Source organism: Lactuca serriola, chromosome 3, assembly GCF_051521515.1.
Source record: "Lactuca serriola cultivar US96UC23 chromosome 3, Lser_US96UC23_V15, whole genome shotgun sequence".
NCBI lineage: Eukaryota > Viridiplantae > Streptophyta > Magnoliopsida > Asterales > Asteraceae > Lactuca > Lactuca serriola.
Window position 1 is genome coordinate 202,070,071 of NC_136410.1, and position 17,740 is coordinate 202,087,810.

The window sequence follows — 17,740 nt, forward strand, 5'->3', positions numbered from 1 at the left end:
AGCAACTACGGTAATGATTTCAATCTCATATAAGGAAAACCCTAGGCTAGCAGGCATCATGTAATCAGGTAATTCTATCATGCGATTCCTAAAGATACCTAGCCTACTATGTAACAACCCGAAGTTGTCCAACGCGGAAAACCATTCTACTCGTAAAGATTCATCGTTTACCAATTTGTTCCAATTTCGTTTGGGGCTAAATGTTTTAAACTTATATGTCTATTATAATCTAATGAGTGTCCGAACCCCTTAGGAACTCATGAAATTAGCCCAAAAATGTTTATTTCAGAAATTATAGAAACGTCCCCGTCGGGTTATGGAAACTTAATCGGGTGCGACCAAAAGCCCCGTTTAATGCCGGTATCGGGTAGAATTCCACCGTGTCCAAGTTTCGAGACCTATTTAAACATGTTTAAGCTTTCATTTGAAGCTTTTGCTTCATCTCTCTACTCTCTCTCTAACCTCTCTCCTCAAACCAAGTTTAAGGGTTCAAAATCATCAAATTTAAGCTCCAAATCACCAAGGTAACTACCCTAACTCCTAGTATAACATCTTAGGCCTTCGAATTCGAGTTCAAATCATGGAATAGGACCATATTCATGATTTTACGGCCCTAGAACAGTCCTAGGCCGTGAACTCACATAAAATGGGTTTTGAAGCCCAAAAACCCTTCCAATCGACCTTTGGAGCTTAGATATGGCTTAATGGCTTAATGGTCTGGACTTAGAATGCCTTAAACATGGATTTTGAAGATTAAACATGAGTTTACTGCCCAATATCATGCTTGGGCCGTAAACTCATATAAATGGGGTTTTTATGCCCTTAAAGCCTTCCAAAATACCATTGAAGCTTAGATATGAATTTTAGAATATTGGATTTGGCCTTGGAACACCTTGAACATCCATTTAGAGGAGTAAACTTGAGTTTACTGCCCAAGAACATGCTTGGGCCGTAAACTCATTATCTTGGGGAGTAAACTCATTCTAATGTGTTAAAATGCCATTTACACACACCATAAGCCTTGGGATAAATTCTAGAAGTGACCACAAACAAGATTTGGACCTTAAAACATATTATTTTCCCCATCTAAGGAGTTCACGGCCATGAGGGGGTTCATGGGCCGTAAACTCCAAAATCTAAGCCAAAAGTCCCTTAAAAATTCATACAAGGCTTGGGAAAAATCATTGGAATCACATGTGATTGTTTAAGGACCAAAACATTAAAGATTCTATGTTTGGGGGAGTTTACGGCCGTAAACTCCATGTTTACTACCGTAAACTCCAATAAATGGTCCCTAAGTGAGTTTAAATTCATCCCAATGCCTTAGATGCAATCCTAGCTAAATTATCCATGAGTTATGAAGCCATTTAGCATCCAAACACACCACTTATGAGTTCACGGCCGTGAACTCATGTGGGTGTGGTGTTTAGGGCCGTAAACTCCCTAAGGAGTTTACCCTTGAAGTCCCAATTCAATATCCAAACCATATACGTCCGTAGATGTCACTCGGGTCCTTCCAAACACTTGTAATGAGGTGTTTCCGCAACTAGAAGTGTTTGTCCCTAACAAATAAATAATTGAAGTCCTAATTAGATACAAATGTGTATCTTTTCATAATTCATAGGAACCTCGTGCGTTTACAAGCCCCGAACTAGCGTTTAGCATCCGAAATCGTTATGTTTCTCGTCCGGAGAGTTCATACCCCTACCCTTTTTAAATGGTTTTTCAATGTTTTCAGGGGGGGGGGGGGGTTACAAGCAAACTCTAAATGTTTTCGAAACATAACCTTGATGTATTTCAAATAATATCTGGCAAACTTATAAATACTTTTACCCCTTATGTATTATGTTGAGCATAAGGGATGATTTATCAACTACAACTATATGAATTTCAGTTACGGAAATAACCAAATAAATCAAATTATTATGGGAATAATTTGGGGTTCTTTAGTTTTGTTTAATCACGTACTGATATGTATATAAAGTTATTAGGTAAACTATGTCTGATTCAGTTTATCTCCGTATCATTTGAATGTATTGCCAGATAGTTTCATTGTATGTATATGTATTCACTGTATTATGTTTCATAATCTTTTGTATGTTTGATATCGTATGAGAACCCTGTGAATAGTTTAGTACTAGATTGTGAGTTCGTCACTACCCTTTTTGGATGATCAGTAAATCCTCCCCGAAAGTGTAACCAGAGTCTCCTGAAGGGAGAGCGAGGAATTTGTGAATAGATCTATTCGGGACTGACAATCCCGCACCTTAACTGCTAGCTACAGTTAGGCGGGCACGCCTGGGGGGAAAAATTCTGGATATCGTCCGACGTCTGACAAACGTCAAGGAGGTCTCGTTGTCGTATCAGCATGGTTACCCGACTCACAATACGTATTAATACAACTTTATTCATGTTTTGGGTTTGGTTTTGACTTTGATTCGATTTCATATCTACTTTCTACCTATAGTTTCCAAACCTAGTACGAGATGGTAGTCCCATGGTTTTCAGTCTATTGATCTTGTATCTAGTACAGGATGTTATTCCTATGGTTTTCAGTATGTATATATATCTTATATCTAGTACGGGATGATAGTCCCATGATTTCATTCTATATTTTGTACGGGATGGTAATCCCATGGTTTTGAAACTATATCTAGTACGGGATAGTAATCCCAAGGTTTTGAATCTATATCAAGTCCGGGATGATAGTCCCATGGTTTTCAATCTATATTTTCATGTATATCAAACTATCTTGTATCTAGTACGGGATGTTAGTCCCAGGGTTTTCAAACTACTTTCTATCTATAGTTCAGTAATATCAAACTATTTTATATTTAGTTCGGGATAGTAATCCCATGATTTTCATTATATAGTTTTATGTATTAAACTGTACTCTATGATATTCAACTGGTCTCGCATTTAGGAAAATATGGGATTTTCCTGGGGTAAAATACAACACATAAACGAATTGGTAACAAGTGATAACTAAACTAGCTTTACATAAGAAAATATGGGATTTTCTTGGATAACAAACCTTTTCCGAAAACTAAAGGAAACTGGTACATTTTCAGAAAACAAACATCTTATAAACTCATCAGCTTTATGCTGATTTTCAAACTGCTTGTATTCTCAGGTCCGCATTAGACAGGTACCCAGTGATCTCTTTTGGTGAAGAAGGAGTGCGTAGAAGACTCTTCTCATTTCGTTCATATATACTATGTATCACACTTGTACAATTTACTTTTGAAACAAATGTAAACTTTCAAATATATGTAATGTAATGGTTGTTTACTTTGATTACTATGTGCATTGGATTTGATACTCAACGTGGAGTCAACCCCGGAAATGTTTCCGCCTTTGGTTTTCGGGGTGTGACAGATTGGTATCAAAGCCCTTGTTTATAGTGAACGGAGTATACCAAACCTTACATGGTATAAAACTATAAACATTAAAAGGCCTAAGTGCTCTGAACTAAAAGTATCCTTCAAAATATAAGTATTTTCGAAAGTATACAAGTATACCGAAACGTCGAGATTCGTAACTATCAGTAGAACAAAACATAAGTAAATGGGTGTTGTACGCTGCGGTTAAACCTGGGCAGTTATGTAGTCGTGTCTAGGACCAATATAGCCTGGCCAACTATATTCATTCGAGACACGGCCAACATGTGCTTGGGAGTGACTGTGGTACGCAGCATACCTAAAACTTACCCAATACCCCAAACAACGAGTCGTCGTTGTAGTGTATCATGAAATACTATGGGAGTATTTCTCGAGTCAATCCTTTGTAGAAAATCCTCGTATACGCGTTGTTCCTTGATCGTTCCTCTAGCGATAAAATTATCTGCCTTGATAACTCTTTCCTGCTTTATCGCTTGATATAATGTTATATCTGTCTTGATGAGATATCCCCTGATCCATATCTCTTGATTCAATTCAGAGGACTTATGATCCTCTCTTTCCTGATCTTTTTAGATCAAGATGCCTCCAAGAAAGAGACCCAGCTCAAAGAACAACAACAATCCTCCTCCACCACCACCTCCTCCTCAATTTGATCTTGCATCGCTTCAGACAGTTCTAACTGCTGCAATGGTAGCAGCCATGTTGCAAATGAACCCCGGTAGTTCAGGAAGTGGTCCCCAGCCCCAAAACCCAGAAGATAGCCAGGGACACCGAAAAGGGGGTTCCTATAAAGACTTCATGAACGCGAAGCCCACATCCTTTGATGGCACTGGAGGTGTCATTTCCCTCACCCAATGGTTCGAGAAAAGCGAATCAATCTTTGAAATATGTGCCTGTTCGGAGTCTGACAAAGTAAAGTTCGCCACCTGCACCTTCCTTGACAAAGCCCTGACTTGGTGGAACGGCCGAGTCAAATCATTAACTCTACCTGTAGCGAATGCTATGGGTTGGGAAGCTATGAAGGAGCTTCTTCTCGCAGAGTATTGCCCTCGGGGCGAAATTCGGAAGCTATAACACGAACTCTGGAACCTTAAGATGAAGGATTCCGACATAGCCGCTTATACTTCAAGATTTGATGACCTGGCATTACTCTGTCCAGGAACGGTTACCCCGAAGAGTAAAAAGATTGAGAGATTCATCTGGGGGTTGACCCAGCCAACAAAAGTGAATGTCTTGGCTGCCAAGCCAGACACCTATGACAGCGCTAAATGTCTTGCGCAAACCCTAATCGATCACGAAGACAACTCTGATGAGGAGGCTACCACTCCCGAGCCAGTCACAAGTGGAGGTGGAAGTAAAAAGAAATTCTGGAACAAGCGGAAGGCCCAAAGTACGCAAGGTTCCTCTAAGAAACAGCAAACGGTAGCAATCCATGCTGCTACTGCCCCTGTTGCTGTTTCAGCTGTCGGATCCACGGCCCAAACTCCTACCAGTGGATACATCGGTACCTTTCCTTGGTGTGGTAGGTGCAGCTACCATCACCGTACTCCTGGTCCATGTCACGAAAGAATCTGTGACAACTGTGGCAATAAAGGCCACCTTGCTCGAACCTGCAGAAAACCAGCCAAATTGACAAACCAATCATCTGGAGCGGGAATCAGTCCAGCCTGCTACAGTTGTGGTGAAGTAGGGCACTTCAAAAGAAACTGCCCCAAAGCAGCAACAACTGGCAATACCGGGAGAGTCCTAGCAATAGGACGAGAGGAGACAACCGCTGATCCCACTGTCGCCGCAGGTATACTTCTCTTTGACAACCCTTATGCCTGCAACTCTTTTCGATTCTAGTGCTAAAAGGGAAACCTGTTATCTATCCATTCAAACATCTTTCTAAACTCATTCCTTCGTTAGTAATCGAAAATGTGTAACGTCAAGATGGCTGACCGGTAAGATAGAGAACGCTAATTTCGTACCTATATGTTGTATTCTCAATCTGGGCGATTATTCTATTCCATTCGATTTAATGTCAAACTTTTCATGAAATGCTTTGATGCTATGTTTGACATGAAAGGACCGAGTCTCATTCATGTTGTTATTCTTGGTTTTGAAAGGGTCGCTCGTCTAAATCTTTCCCCCGACCCGACTCTCGTGATCTTCGGCATCAAACCTTCGCACCATTTCGTGCATCAAAGCTCAAAAAGTTTTCCCGATAGGAATTGCCATGCATCCCTCGTTCCTGTGATCATCTGGAAATGGGAAGTCTACAGCTCTTTTCCCTAAATGTCTTTCCCGAAGAATTCCTGAGAATTCCTTCCGAACGTCTATTCTAGTCTCGCACTGCCCAAATCTGTGGAACTACCTCGTAACCAAACCTCAGTAAGAATGACGTGTCCAAGATGGTGACCAAGGATTGATATGATCACTACGAGTTAGTAGTGGTATCCTTTGGTCAAATCATTTTCCTCGATCATGTAGCTAAGCAAAGCAGTCGTACTCGTGAACCTTTTTAAAAGCTAAGGCGATAGGGAATTAGTCGGCACCGGAAATACCCATAGAAACCTGTAGATTCTTGGGTCCCATCGACTATTATCACAGACCTACCCCTAAACTTCTTCTAAAAGCCATCAGACCCTTAGCTACTCGGCTCCATGAAGATGTGCTTTCCTGTTGGAGCGTGTGTCCTGTTGAAGGCTTTATCCCAGAAAAGCATGATATGCTTTGAGAAGTGTGAAATACTTCCTTCGTGATACATTAGACCCTTCGTTATCCTCATAGAATCGATTTCGTAACCTTCCAACTTCGGCTACCCTTAGAACTTAGTAACATCCATCCGGTACTTCACGTTTCGAATCCTTAGAAGTATCTACCCAACGAAACCCTAGTGATTCCTTTGAGAAGACTGAAGTCATCAAGGGTCGGAACCTCCATGGGATAACCAATTGAGATTATGGATTGAGAGAGTCAATGTACAAAACAAAGACGCATCCCGATAGTGAGGGTTCGTTGGAACGCCGAGCGGAGACCCGATTCCACTTGGGAGCGTGAAGATCCGGGGCAACAAATCCATCCGTATCTCATTCCAATTCATAACCTGTATCTTAGTCTCTGAATTTCGGGACAAAATTCCCTCTAATGGGGGGATAATGTAACAACCCGAAGTTGTCCAACGCCGAAAACCGTTCTACCCGTAAAGATTCACCGTTTACCAATTTGTTCCGATTTCGTTTGGGGCTAAATGTTTTAAACTTATATGTCTATTATAATCTAATGAGTGTCCAAACCCTTTAGGAACTCATGAAATTAGCCCAAAAATGTTTATTTCAGAAATTCTAGAAACATCCCCGCCGGGTTACGGAAACTTAATCGGGTGCGACCAAAAGCCCCGTTTAATGCTGGTATCGGGTAGAATTCCACCGTGTCCAAGTTTCGAGACCTATTTAAACATGTTTAAGCTTTCATTTGAAGCTTTTGATTCATCTCTCTACTCTCTCTCTAACCTCTCTCCTCAAACCAAGTTTAAGGATTCAAAATCATCAAATTTAAGCTCCAAATCACCAAGGTAACTACCCTAACTCCTAGTATAACATCTTAGGCCTTCGAATTCGAGTTCAAATCATGGAATAGGACCATATTCATGAGTTTACGGCCCTAGAACAGTCCTAGGCCGTGAACTCACATAAAATGGGTTTTGGAGCCCAAAAACCCTTCCAATCGACCTTTGGAGCTTAGATATGGCTTAATGGCTTAATGGACTGGACTTAGAATGCCTTAAACATGGATTTTGAAGATTAAACATGAGTTTACTGCCCAATATCATGCTTGGGCCGTAAACTCATATAAATGGGGTTTTTATGCCCTTAAAGCCTTCCAAAATACCATTGAAGCTTAGATATGAATTTTAGAATATTGTATTTGGCCTTGGAACACCTTCAACATCAATTTAGAGGAGTAAACTTGAGTTTACTGCCCAAGAACATGCTTGGGCTGTAAAATCATTATCTTGGGGAGTAAACTCCTTCTAATGTGTTAAAATGCCATTTACACACACCATAAGCCTTGGGATAAATTCTAGAAGTGACCACAAATAAGATTTGGACCTTAAAACATATTATTTTCCCCATCTAAGGAGTTTACGGCCATGAGGGGGTTCATGGGCCGTAAACTCCAAAATCTAAGCCAAAAGTCCCTTAAAAATTCATACAAGGCTTGGGAAAAATCATTGGAATCACATGTGATTGTTTAAGGACCAAAACGTTAAGGATTCTATGTGTGGGGGAGTTTACGGCCGTAAACTCCATGTTTACTACCGTAAACTCCAATAAATGGTCCCTAAGTGAGTTTAAATTCATCCCAATGCCTTAGATGCAATCCTAGCTAAATTATCCATGAGTTATGAAGCCATTTAGCATCCAAACACACCACTTATGAGTTCACAGCCGTGAACTCATGTGGGTGTGGTGTTTAGGGTCGTAAACTCCCTAAGGAGTTTACTCTTGAAGTCCCAATTCAATATCCAAACCATATACGTCCGTAGATGTCACCCGGGTCCTTCCAAACACTTGTAATGAGGTGTTTCCGCAACTACAAGTGTTTGTCCCTAACAAATAAATAATTGAAGTCCTAATTAGATACAAATGTGTATCTTTTCATAATTCATAGGAACCTCGTACGTTTGTAAGCCCCGAACTAGCGTTTAGCATCTGAAATCGTCACGTTTCTCGTCCGGTGAGTTCATACCCCTACCCTTTTTAAATGGTTTTTCAATGTTTTCAAGCGGGGGGGGGGGGGGGGGGTGGAATACAAGCAAACTATAAATGTTTTCAAAACGTAACCTTGATGTATTTCAAATAATATCTGGCAAACTTATAAATACTTTTACCCCTTATGTATTATGTTGAGCATAAGGGATGATTTATCAACTACAACTATATGAATTTCAGTTAAGGAAATAACCAAATAAATCAAATTATTATGGGAATAATTTGGGGTTCTTTAGTTCTTGTTTAATCACATACTGATATGTATATAAAGTTATTAGATAAACTATGTCTGATTCAGTTTATCTCCGTATCATTTGAATGTATTGCCAGATAGTTTCATTGTATGTATCTGTATTCACTGTATTATGTTTCATAATCTTTTGTATGTTTGATATCGTATGAGAACCCTATGAATAGTTTAGTACTAGCTTGTGAGTTCGTCACTACCCTTTTTGGATGACCAGTAAATCCTCCCCGGAAGTGTAACCAGAGTCTCCTGAAGGGAGAGCGAGGAATTTGTGAATAGATATATTCGGGACTGACAATCCCACACCTTAACTGCTAGCTACAGTTAGGCGGGCACGCCTGGGGTGACAAATTATGGATATTTTCCGACGTCTAACAAACGTCAAGGAGGTCTCGTTGTCGTATCAGCATGGTTACCCGATTCACAATACGTATTAATACAACTTTATTTATGTTTTGGGTTTGGTTTTGACTTTGATTCGATTTCAGCTCAACTTTCTACCTATAGTTTCCAAACCAAGTGCGGGATGGTAGTCCCATGGTTTTCAGTCTATTGATCTTGTATCTAGTACAGGATGTTATTCCTATGGTTTTCAGGATGTATATATATCTTATATCTAGTACGGGATGATAGTCCCATGATTTCAGTCTATATCTTGTACGGGATGGTAATCCCATGGTTTTGAAACTATATCTAGTACGGGATAGTAATCCCAAGGTTTTGAGTCTATATCAAGTCCAGGATGATAGTCCCATGGTTTTTAATCTATATTTTCATGTATATCAAACTATCTTGTATCTAGTACGGGATGTTAGTCCTAGGGTTTTCAAACTACTTTCCATCTATAGTTCATGTATATCAAACTATTTTATATTTAGTTCGGGATAGTAATCCCATGATTTTCATTATATAGTTTTATGTATTAAACTATACTCTATGATATTCAACCAGTCTCGCATTTAGGAAAATATGGGATTTTCCTGGGGTAAAATACAACACATAAACGAATTGGTAACAAGTGATAACTAAACTAGCTTTACATAAGAAAATATGGGATTTTCTTGGATAACAAACCTTTTCCGAAAACTAAAGGAAACTGGTACATTTTCAGAAAACAAACATCTTATGAACTCACCAGCTTTATGCTGATTTTCAAACTGCTTGTATTCTCAGGTCCGCATTAGACAGGTACCCGGTGATCTCTTTTGGTGAAAAAGGAGTGCGTAGAAAACTCGTCTTATTTTGTTCATATATACAATGTATCACACTTGTACAATTTACTTTTGAAACAAATGTAAACTTTCAAATATATGTAATGTAATGGTTGTTTACTTTGATTACTATGTGCATTGGATTTGATACTCAACGTGGAGTCAACCCCGGAAATGTTTCCGCCTTTGGTTTTCGGGGTGTGACATCCTACTAGCATGTTGTTCTAACATATCACAATATCAAATAACCGTATGGTATTTTGGGGTCTAGTTAGTGGCTCCGGCTGATTGTACACTTTGCATCCTCTTTTACTTATTTTGAAAACCATTTAAAATCATTTTGAAAATCTTTCCTTGATTTGAGACTGGATTCACACGAGTGTTCCTCCAATTCGAGCCAATTTAAAACTTTTAAATCATTTAAAACCACTCAGTTATTACAATTGTTTTCAAAATAGTTTAAACATCAGAGTTCCCAAAAATCATAATCATCAATCGAAGAAGTGTACGGTCACGCCTTCGCCTTCCTGCGGCCATCCGCTGAACTTGAAATAGTAAACTGAAACTGTAAGCCCGAAAGCTTAGTGAGTTACCCCCAAAATACCCATACACACAACAATACAAATACAATAACAATCAACATACTATGGGTCCAATCATCCATCGGAATGGAATACCCCAGGCCTTCAACCATCGGGTTGGAATACCCACACACATTACATATATAACAGATACTATGGGTCCAATCATCCATCGGGATGGAATACCCCAGGCCCTCAATCATCGGGTTGGAATGCCAACATACTATATATATATATATATATATATATATATATATATATATATATATATATATATATATATATAACAGATACTATGGGTTCAATCATCCATTGGGATGGATTACCCCAAGCCCTCAACCATCAGGTTAGAATGCCAACTTAACCAATCAAACATGTGCACCTATGTCAAATGATCATATAATAGTCTAAAAAGACAACATACTAGGGTCCTATCATCCTAGGGATGGAATACCCTCAACTACCAGTCAATCATGTACATATATAACAGTTAATCTCCTACCAACATACAGACAGTCAGACCAAATTATAGGTCACTAAGCATAACCACATCTGATATACCAGGATACTGATCTTACAGATCATACTAGCATATAACCATCCTATCTACTAGGATACCGAGCAAACATATCATACTAGCATATAACCATCCTATCTACCTAGATACCGAGCTAACAAATCATACTAGCATATAACCATCCTATCTACCAGGGTACCGAGCTAACAGATCATACTAACATATAACCATCCTATCTACCAGGATATCGAGCTAACATATCACAACAATAAACAATCCTAAATAACAAATCAAAGGGCCAACCTTGGTGCCTTACACCCTTGAGTACAGTGAGGGTAACTCACCTCGCAATGTGCTGAAGTACCGAAAACCTGTGATCATTGTCTCACCGGAAATCCTGAATTATCACATAATAGATACCAAGTTAATTCCCAAGATAACCTTCTTGACTAAGTGTCCACACCACTCATTAAGTCCATTCTCTTTATTAGGCCAAAGCCCAATACCAACTCCTTAACTTGAAAGTCCATTTACAAAGCCCATTATTGGTCCAATTTACTAAATTGGACCCAACTTCCTAATTGGGCCTAATCTCATGATCCCTTATCACTATTTGGCCCAAAATATCTTATTCATAAACTCCAACAAAAGCCCAACTCCAATTAGTCCGTAAACAACCAAAAACCCGAAGCCATTTGTCAAAGGCCCAACAGAGGACGTACGTGGGGCGTACTCGTCCAGAGGTAGATCACCATCGGGGTGGTTGACCCAGTATGCTGGGCATACTGGATTTATGTTGGGCATACTCGACGGTTTACCAAAACCATATTAAATGCTTAACGGCTTAAGCACTTAAGCCCAAACTTTAGATCCAATGACCTAACATGCCTAGGACCCATAAAGTCATGAACTTTATCACTTTAGACGTCCAGAAAGCTCTTAATACATGGTCTCAATCCATTAAGACCTTCTTTTTCCATGCATGGGACACATTCAGCTAATGGGACCTCATTTTTATCATTCAAGGTTCCTTCAAGAGTCTAAAAGGACAATCCTTTTCGTCCAAATCACATCATGCACCACCTTATGGCTTGGGAAAATGACATAGTCACTCTTCACTAGTACTTGTGCTAGGGTTGAGGGTTTGTTGGACCTCATACACACTGATGTGTGTGCACCCTTCAGAACCGCCACAAGAGATGCTAACCATATTTATGTGACTTTTACTGATGATTTTAGTAGATATGGATATATCTACTTAATCAAGCATAAGTAAGAGACATTTGAATGATTCAAAGAGTTCAAGCAGGAAGTGGAGAATCAGTTGGGCAAGAACATTAAGATGCTTCGATCCGATCAAGGTGGTGAGTAACTTAGTACAGAGTTCCTTGACTATCTTAAGGAATGTAGGATTATCTCACAATTGACACCTCTCAGGACAACACAGCTTAATGGTGTGGCTAAGAGGTGCAATCGAACCTTGTTGGATATGGTTCGTTCCATGATGAGTCGAGCTTTGCTACCAATCTTATTTTGGGGGTATGCCTTGGAGACTACCGCCCATATCCTTAATCTAGTTCCTACAAAGAAGGTTGCCAAAACACCTCATAAGATGTGGACCGGAAAAGTTCCCAATCTGGACCACATCAAGATTTGGGGCTGCGAGGCTTTTATGAGGCGCGAGTATCACGATAAGCTCGAACCTCGAAATGAGAGGTGTATTTTCATCGACTACCTACAGAGATCCTTCAGTTACCTCTTCTACAAACCTAGTGATAATGTGGTCTTTGTAGCAAGGAGAGGAGTTTTTCACAAGAGAGAATTCATGAGCCAAGGAGACAGTTGGAGGCACATTGACCTTGAAGAAATTCAAGAGTCAAGTGGTGCAGGAACCTCAAACCCTAGCAATCAACCTGAGGAGGAAACTCCTGATGATCCGACAGAAGAGTATGTACCTCTGAGGTGTTCCACAAGAGTTAGGAATGCACCTGAGCATTACTATGGTTTCCATATTACTGCGGAAGGTGATACGCTTATCAGTGATAGCACACTGGTGGGTTTGGATGAACCTAACTGCTACATGGAAGCTATGGCAGGCCCTGAGGCTGCTAAATGGAAAGAGGCTATGGACAGCGAGATACAATCCATGTATGACAATCAAGTTTGGAACTTGGTTGACAATGTACCAGGTCGCAAGACAGTAGGGTGCAAATGGATCTTCAAGAAGAAGACCGACACGGATGGTCATGTACACACTTAAAAGGTGCAACTGGTTGCAAAGGGCCTTTCTCAAACTCCAGGAGTTGATTATGATGAGACCTTTTCACCAGTAGCGAAGATTAAGTCTATTAGGGTTATGTTAGCCATTGCTGCATTTCATGATTATGAAATATGGCAAATGGATGGTAAAACCGCTTTCCTTAATGGAAAGTTGGCTGAGGATGTTTACATGAGTCAGCCAGAGGGTTTTGTCACTATAGAGTACCCTAATAGAGTGTGTAAGCTTGAGAAATCCATTTATGGATTAAAGTAAGCACCTCATAGATGGAATCTTTGCTTCCATTAGAAAGTCAAAGAGTTTGGCTTTTGAGGAATGAAGATGAATTTTGTGTATATGTCAAGGCTAGTGGGAGTATAGTCAGCTTTTTGGTACTGTATGTGGATGACATACTACTCATAGGAAATGACATCCCAACTCTGCAGGAAGTTAAGTCCTGGCTTAGGAAGTGTTTCGCTATGACGGACCTTGGAGAAGCTGCCTAGATCTTAGGGATAAGGATTCTAAGAGACAGGAGTAAAAGACTAATTGGACTTAGTCAGAGTACCTACTTGGATAAGGTGTTGAATAGATTCAGCATGCATAATTCCAATAAATGAGAGTTACCAATCCAGAGTAATGCCAGACTGAGTAAAACTCAGAGTCCGAGTATAGACGCTGAGATAGCAGAAGTGAGTCTAGTACCCTAGGCTTCTGTTGTAGGCTCGATCATGTATGTTATGACTTGTACTCGTCCTGATGTGGCCTTTGCATTGAGCATGATCAGCAGATATCAGGGGAACCCTGGAAAGGCTCACTGGACTGCGGTAAAGAACATTCTCAAGTACCTGCGGAGGACTAAAGACTGGGTCCTTACCCTCGGTGGGAGTGGTGACTTGAGAGTATTGGGGTATAATGATGCTAGCTTCCAGACTGATAGGGATAATTTCTGCTCTCAGTCAGGCTGGGTCTTTACCTTAAATGGAGGAGCAATTTCTTGGAAAAGTTCCAAGCAAGAGATAGTAGTTGATTCAACTTGTGAATCAAAGTATATAGCGGCAAGCGAGGCGGCGAAGGAGGCTATATGGCTAAATAACTTCATTGGAGACCTTGGAGTTGTACCAGCTATAAAGGAGCCTATAGAGATTTTCTGTGATAGTGAAAGTGCAGTTACCTTAGCAAAGGAACCAAGGGATCACGGGAGATCCAGACACATCAGCAGAAAATATCATTTCATCAGACATCGAATAGAATAAGGACTCCTCGTGGAAAAGAGGGTATCATCGGATGAGAACCCGGTAGATCCTCTCACGAATGGACTGGATAGGGTTAAGTATCTCCATCATGCAAGGTGCATAGGGCTGAAGGATGATATTATTTTTAGTAGTTAGATAGCTTTGAAATGTATAAAATGTAATTGACATTTGATGATGAATAAAAGTTGTATTTATTTATGATTAAAGTGATGCTATCCTTTGTCAATCATTTACTATCATTTCATTTTGCATGTTTTGACTTCCAGAATAATTATGTTATGTTGGTTCATATTATTCAAATTCTCCACAGTCGGTCATATGTTGGAAATAGATAAGAATTAAGACTGCCATGGGTTGACTTGTAGAGGTCTAAGTTGTTGGACATAGCTACAACACTCATGAGTGCTCATAAGTTCTGAGTATTGGATTCAACCCATGCTCACTGGTATCACTTCATGGAATTTATCTCGAGTGATTGTGAGACAGTAATATCATATAAGTCTTCAAACCTAGAGATATGACTTGTTGCCTATGAGTTGGTTATACATTGATTATACGAAAACGCATTGGTAACTCGATGTTATAAAACGTGCCTTTATGTATGATTCAACAAGTAGTAGAACAAGCATATGAGTCAAAGTTTATCCGTTCCTTCTTGGATTAGAAGCGATATCTGGGCCCCTTGATGATTTTGTGTTGACCCATGTACTAGGCCCGGTCAGAACTAAATTGATGTGTTCAATTAAGTTCTATGTCAAACAAATCAGTAAATCGAGAAACAAACTGTTGGAAAATAAGTAATAAATTGTTCCATGTACTTCTCCAGCTGACATCTAGAATAGAGGATTATATGATCACTTATCTTAAATGGTGTATCATCATCATCTCAGTTCCGCGAGACCTTGAAAGAGCTATGATTGCAGATCGGTTCCTGAAGTCATTCTTACAGTTATAGTTATTAGACTTATCCAAGTGGGAGACTGTTGGATTAGGTGTCTAAGTTCATAACTATTTCTGGAATGTACTTGACCTGATTAGCATGGTCCATTTGGATTGCATGGCATCAAGCATTTGGATAGACTAAAATGAGAGAAATAACACTTAACGTTTATTAATATATTATAAGTTCTAATATATTAATAGTATTATTTAAGTAGTATTGATCAAGAATTAATTAAGTGATCAAAAGAAGACTAATTAAATATATGGTTTGATGGTGTTTATAGAACCCATAGGAGGCTCCATGGATGCTCCATGGTGTTTATAGAACCCATGGGTCATGGGAATAAAAAGTCATGACAATTAGGGTTTACATGGTGTAACCCTAATTGTAACACACTATATAAGCATCACTTTGTTCACTAAAATCGGCCACTAAGTAATACAAGTGAGGGCTAGCCGATTTCTAAGTGTTCTTCATTTCTCTCTAGGTTATTCCAAGTGCATTTGGCGTTATGTGAGACATTTGAGGCATCACACTTGAGGTGCTAGGCTCACAAGGTTCTCAAGGAATTCTAGCAACTAAAGGTATGTATTTCTCACTATCTTTTATGTTTAAAAGTTCCCCATGTATGCTAGATAGGTTATGAACCTTGGAAAAACAAATTTGCATGTGTCATAGATAAAACATAGATCCAAGGTTTCTAGGGTTGCATGTACACCATAGGGGTGTTAGAATGCTCAAAACCCTTCACGAACACCATTTGAAGGTTATCATCTTCTCTTGTATTTATATTATGTTAAAACTTCAAGGAACCAAATGAGAGAGTAAATGACCATTTTACCCTTATATTTGCATGAAGGGTTGATTAAAACTGTGGAAGAAAGTGTAAAGATTGAACAAAAATTGTCCCCAAATAAGACGATTTATTTGCTTGGAGAATCTTTTGGAGATGTACTAGCACTTGCAGTTGCTTCTCGTAACCCTACAATTGACTTAATACTCATTCTAGCAAACTCAGGTTAATTATTCTTTTTGTTTCTTTTCACAATTTCTTTTATTTTTTCAGTGATTTTGATGTTATAATACTATTTTTTTTTCATTTCAGCAACTACTTATGAGAGATCATCATTGCATCCATTAGTAAGGTTCATGAAGACTCTTCTTGTTGAACATTATGGATCATTTCCTTAGGTGATGCTGATGGTTTAGCACAAGTAAGATAATCTAAATTCTAAATTATCTATTTCTTTTATCATCTGGGATTTTGTTTCTTTTTATTCACTCCATGAATCTCAGCTCGAGCAGCGAATAATCCATACTTTAAGTAACTGTAGGATGATACAAGAAAACTATGTAAAAACTCTCTGTCTGTGTATGTGTGTGAAAAAAAGGATGAGGTAAACCTATGAACATAAAGTTAATATTTGGTTCTCATGAGAAATATTTCTTTTACATATTTATCCTCTCCATTTAATATTCTTGGAGCCTTTGCAGCATCTGCCTCTGAAATAGCATTTGCCATTTGTACTGGTCCACCACCAAGATCAACCACCCCAAACAGTGTGTGAATATTTCTGACCCAATCTTTTCAATAGATAATTTATACTCACCTGTAGGTATGATTATGAATGCATGATCAAATATAATTCGGCAATAGGCTTAAAGATTATGGTAAGAATACATTATACATCTATTTGGGAGAATGTAGAAACTATGAAGTAGGTAGTTTACCCATTGATAAGCACCTTCTAGAGTTCCATCAAGAACAGTTACCCAATCATCACTGGACTTTAGGTTGCTCTTAACTTTAAGAAAATCATTCACCTATATGAACATAAATTCTAATAGAGATTAATATAAGCATATAAATTTTATAAAATACAAAAGTATTACTAGAGAAATACAAACCACTAACCCGAACATTGACTGGTGTATTTTGGCACTTATTTGCTGGAACAGTAACTTCTACTTTCTGTAAAAGAGGCAGAAGGGAATCTGCAGCTGCTTTAGGGTCGCTAGCAAATGCACTCAGACCTGGTTTCAGCTACATTATAAAACTATAAATTAAAATCTTAGTACTATTCTTACAGCAGGAAAAGCAACTTCTACTTTCTGTAAAACATTGCTACTGTTGAATACAAGGTAGGGGCATTTATGTCTTTTCACCAATCTTGTTGCATATTCTTAATTTATCCAATTTTGGCAGGTTAAGCTTTTATCCAAGACTTCACGCCAAGGACTTAATGAATTTAAGCTAGCAATGTTTTACTTGATTTGGACATGAATCCTACGATATCATACTTTGCCATGGCTAGAAGCTTTGGAGGAAACGAGACTCAAGCAAAAGCGAACACACAGAGAGTTTTTGGCACATAGTAAGCTAGATAATGCAATTGTATATAAATTTTGCTTCTCTTGAGTTCATTTTTTTATAACATTTACTCACTATTGGAATAATTATTTTTATTTGACATATTAGTAAAATGAATTATCTTTGTTATTTATGGTATTTTATTTTGTATTATGAGATTTTTAATGTGTTATTTAATTTGAAAATTAGTAGATCTATC